Source organism: Nothoprocta perdicaria, unplaced genomic scaffold (assembly GCF_003342845.1).
Source record: "Nothoprocta perdicaria isolate Ctin4 unplaced genomic scaffold, notPer1 scaffold_275, whole genome shotgun sequence".
NCBI classification, from domain to species: domain Eukaryota; kingdom Metazoa; phylum Chordata; class Aves; order Tinamiformes; family Tinamidae; genus Nothoprocta; species Nothoprocta perdicaria.
In genome coordinates, this window is record NW_020455505.1 from 248,850 (window position 1) to 253,856 (window position 5,007).

The following is a 5,007-nucleotide window of genomic DNA, read 5'->3' on the forward strand; positions in this document are numbered from 1 at the left end:
AGCTCTTGGGTACTTCACTCCTAGTAAATCAGTCTGCTTATGTTACTTACGTGAACTTGGACATCTAATTTATGGCTGTGATTTATGGTATACTATGCTTTTAGGGAATGAAGAGCAGTAAAAAAACAGAAGCAACCAGCACGAAGGACTCGCTTCTGAAAGAACTCTCAGAACATCATCACCATGCTGAACAAACTCTCTGCCAGAAACATATGGAAGAAATCAAGTACTCAGGCCTAAACCAGGATTTGGCAGCACCAAAACAGAGCTTACATTTTCTGGAAGAAATTCTCCACCACTTGTCAGTTTGTCATCCTGAATTACAAATCCCAGAATCTAATATCACTGAACAAGAAGTGAGCTTAAGGCATTTTATTTATGCCGCTTCTGCCACCATTATCTCTTTGCTTTGCAAGAATGAATGTGATCTTGATTGGATGGTACAAATGAGCTCTGGGCATTATGGAAGTGGCTGTTTTTTCAGAGAAGCTATAGTCAGAAGCACAGAAGCATGCTCCACATCTCCCTGTACTGGACCATGTCTTTTATTGCCTCAGTACAGGTTGAGAAATATTTTCTTGGCTAAAGAATAACAACTTCAAGTTAAAACCTGGCCTTGCTAGTTCTGATGACCATGATGCTATTTGTTCTTGTAGAAAACCTTTACCTTTTATTCTTTTTTGCTTGGCAGAAACCACGAACTTTGGAAGCTGAGGCTTTTCCAAACTCTTTAACTCAAATACTACATATTTCAGCAATAAAAATAGTGAAGCTGGAAGCTCTGAGGCAAGTGTGTCTGTATAGAGTCCTGGACCTCTACAATAACCTGCAGGTAGAGGCATTTTTTTCTCTTCACATCTCACCTCTCCTTGCATGAGCTTCATGGTGTTTCACAAGTTGCTGGAGCTTAGAGATGCCCAGCCTCGCTGACCGATGACCTTCAGTACACGCAGGGCACAGGCTAAGGCACACGGCACTTCACATCTCCAAAGTGCAGTTGCAGTAGGCTCATGTTCACTGTGCTTTTAGTTACATAACCCAGTGCAGAAAACAGGTTTAATTCTATAAACAAAAATGATGTGCTTGTAGGACTATGCTTTCTCGTTTCAGAGGTTGATTTTTCCAGAAAGTGTGACAAGAATCCTGAACAGCTTCAACTACAAAAGTGCAGGTGAAGAAGTAACTCAAAAGATCGCAAAAACTAGAGAGACACAGCAAGTGGCAAGAGCAGTGGCTTTTCTACAGAAGTATCATCAGGAAGGGGATTTGCTTATTGGTTTACAAGAAGAAGCAGAGGCTGAGCTCAGAACTATGAGGGCACAATTTAGACGGGAACTTCAAACACAGACAGAAGAAAAGGTACAAGAGCTGGAACATTAGTCTTCCTTGGCTTATAGAGCTAGTAAAAGGGATGAGACCTCAGTAAAATCTCTGGCCATGTGTTTTTAGGTTCTGCAACTTTTATGTTGTTCACAAATGTTTGAGTCATATTGTCAGTCATATTGTCAGCTAGGACTCTCCAGCTCTATCTGGACATAACTAGTAAAACATTTTCAAGCCCCTTTTTTAACTGATGGAGTACATTATTTTTCCGGGTCCTTCATTCTGTTTTCCAATCTGCAATGAAAAGCTAATGTAAGCTAATCTAAAAGACTTTGTGATGCTTTCTACCCAGATACAAGCCAAAGAAATGCAAGTGATTCAGGAGGCTGAAGGACAGGGACTAGGGAGCCTTGTATCATATTTCCTCCTATCTCAAAGGCACCTACGGCAAACAGTCACAATGCTACAAGACTGCTGCAGGCTCCGGAAGACTGCCTTGAGGTCCCAAAAGGAAGGCCTAAACCTGGAATTGCTTGTTTTAAAAGTAAAATTATCTTCATAATTTATATAGAATCTGGAATTCCTCTAGTATCTTACTACAGAGCTTTAAAGTTTATATACTCTCTTCTGTAATTATTTCTGTTTACATCAGTGGGATAGCTAACTCCACCTTAAAAAAAAAAGTGTAACGCATAATGAATACTTTAACCTACAACATCTGCATTCATGCAAAAAAAAGTGTAAATAACCTGGAATATGGCTTACATTCTAGACTACAGTTCAGAAGTCTGAGATCTATTTCTTAATGTGGAGTTACTTACAATTTCTCCACAATGATACCTTTCGTTTTTGGCAAAATATTATCTATTTTCCACTGCCTCTGAGAGTATTTTCACACACCCCTAATTCTTAAAGCTGTGTATTTTCAGTAGGTGACATATGAAGAAAAAATATATATTTTTCTGATCGTATTCTACATTGTATTTCACATGGCAAATTTATCTTTCAGGAGTTATTGACTGACGATGATGAGAGGGGCATTTTGCATTTCCTGAAAGACAACACAGAGTATATATTTTTAGTGCTGGAATATATACAAGCAGCCCAATTATTACAACTGAGAGAGTCACAGTTTAAGGAAATAGCCAGAAGCCTAAAAGTCTGCATCCAGGAGAAGGTAAATTTAGAAATAAATTGCCTTTTTATACAGAATATGTCCTAATTTGCATTGCTACTGTTACTGTAGAAAGAACTCTATTCTCCAAGCACCATCCTTTCCAGAAAACTCTGGTCTTGGTTTCTATTTATTTTCCCCTCTCCTGTAGTCTGTGGATGAAGCTAACATCACAGCCAATGAACTGCAGAAATTAAGACTGAAGGATCAGCTTAAAGTCTTCCTGGGAAATAAAAGAGCAGAGAAGAATACCTCAAGTCCTTCTGACCCATTGCAGGTAAGAAAACAGCAGATCACAGTAGCTTTATAGACTACATCATATGCATGATATAGAGCCTTAATGATGCAATACTAATAAGACTACAACTGCAGCTATATTAGGTCACTTATGTTCTGTACCATGAGATTCATAACAAATACATCAATAGTTTGGAGAAAGAGATTTGCAGTGTATTATTTTACATAGTTTGGAAGGCATATAAAGGTTTTTTCTTCCTAAATGAAGCATGTACTCCCTGAGAAATTCACTCTAGGAGCTAAAGCCCTCCTGGAGGTCTATATATTTGGTTCTTAATATTTTTTCTGCAAATTAAGTAATGCAAAGGAGCCAAAATTTCTAAAGAACAGAGCCTAGACTTATGTCAGGGTGGTAGTAAAAGGTCACATAAAACTAAAAAACTGAATTGCACTAGCAAAAGCAAAATATCCACTGTATTTTTTTAAAGGCACTTACTTTTACATCTCATTTTAAATTCGCAGAATGTGGTGAAACAATACAGTGAATCACAAGCCTTCTTAGGGAAGGATTTTCATCCAGATTTGGAAGAGCTAAGCATAAGCCTAGAAGAAGGAAAAGAAAGAGACACAAAACAGAACAACAGTTCCCGGTCATTCATCACAGAGTATTCCTGGATTCCAGGGACACACCATGAGGCAGATGACCAGCTGCTATTGTTCCTGACTAAGAGTAGGTCTGATTTGTCAGAGGAAATTCACCTGATCCATCCTTCTCTGCTAAAGCTGATATCTTTCCAGAGGTGGGGGCATTAATGCTTTTGAAATGGAACGAATGGGAAAAGGTGAGGGGCAAATCAGACTAAATTAACAGTATTGAATGAGGAAGGTTTTAGTGATTCTCTGGGTGAGGAGATGGAAAGCCAGCCCCTTTTTCCTAACTAAGTATCAGCAGAAGAATACCTTAAGCGGTCCTAATAATTAAGCAAGCAAAATAGAAGGGGTTTTTTAGGTTAAAATGACATTTTCAGATCAGGTGGTGATAATTTTTGATGCTCTCAAGTTAGACACGTTATGTAAAAATGAATTCTTACATGGACACTTACTTTTTCTAGGTAATAAATAAAATCAAATGTCTTACCTAAATGATCTTCACGCAGCCTCAGAGCTGAGCTTATTCCTTAGGGTCAAGAAATTTCTAAGCTTTCTTCTTGAAAAATCAGCAGGTACTTCATAGGTCCCAGGATATTCTCCTCTGGATTGAAAACAAAAATTGTATTGGAAGTAAGGGAATTACCACATATGATCGATTCCTTAAGGTTTCTGAGTCTTTTCCAACACATTCTGTATGAAGCAAGCAGCTGTTTATTTTCTCAGCAACTCGGAAAGATGGGTTTTAGCATGCTCCAAAATTAATCTAAACAAAGAAATATAATTAAAATTTGATGTGAAACACTGCTATCTGGAACAGAGAACAAAGAATTTCTCCCAGCAGCAAAACCTAAAATTATAAAATGCTGAGTGCATCATGTAGCCCAGCTGGCCTTGTTGCTCTCTTATCTCCTTGTGAGCAATTCGTAGAGCTTCCTTAGCATCAGATTGGTTGTATGATTCACTAAATATCTAAACCCCAAAGAAAGATTTCCCTATCTAGTTTATTGGAGAGATTCCAATATATTTTTATAGGTTTAAACTGCTTCTAAAATTAGATATTTGTTCAACAAAACCAACTTTTTTTTTCCTAATATTGATTTTAACTGATAACTTAGCATCTCTTCTCTACAGAAAAGCCATAAATAGCATACAGAACAAGAAGAGGAAGGGGCACAGACCTCCCTGGAATCCTTTGCAGTCATTAACTAGTGTGTACTCCTCTCACAGATATCAAGGTTCTGAAGCACGCAGGGCACCTGATGGTATCCAGAATTGTTCTTCTGAATCCACACTTCACTCCTCCTCCTCCTCTGTATGGTAAACATCTTAAATCAATTTGTTAGCTACTGCCTGAGTAATTGATCTGCCTCAGCTGATCTCCTAGAAGGTGGTTTTTTTTTCCTCTCAGCTGTTTTATGGTGGTATGTCAACCTATTACAAAGTCCCATGATCACTGAATAAGTAATTTGCCTATGTCTGCTGTATAGCAGGAATAGAGCTCTTATTGCAAGCCACATGTTGTGGTTGGAGCACTGAAATACAGCTGTAAGTTGCATTTGTAGGTAACTATTTTTCCCAGTAATTCTGATGAAATAGGGAATTTTATACCTGGATAGAGTGCC

The 5,007-nt window shown here is 38.1% G+C and overlaps 1 long non-coding RNA gene across 1 annotated transcript; it reads right to left on the reverse strand.

Moving 5' to 3' along the window:
- Positions 1-3,241: 3,241 nt before the first annotated feature.
- Positions 3,242-4,652, reverse strand: LOC112948758. Its single transcript, XR_003249693.1, has 3 exons — positions 4,564-4,652; positions 3,873-3,986; positions 3,242-3,337 (listed from the first exon to the last, which is right to left on the reverse strand). It is a non-coding gene; the product is annotated as an uncharacterized LOC112948758 (long non-coding RNA).
- Between the last annotated feature and the right edge of the window lie 355 nt (positions 4,653-5,007).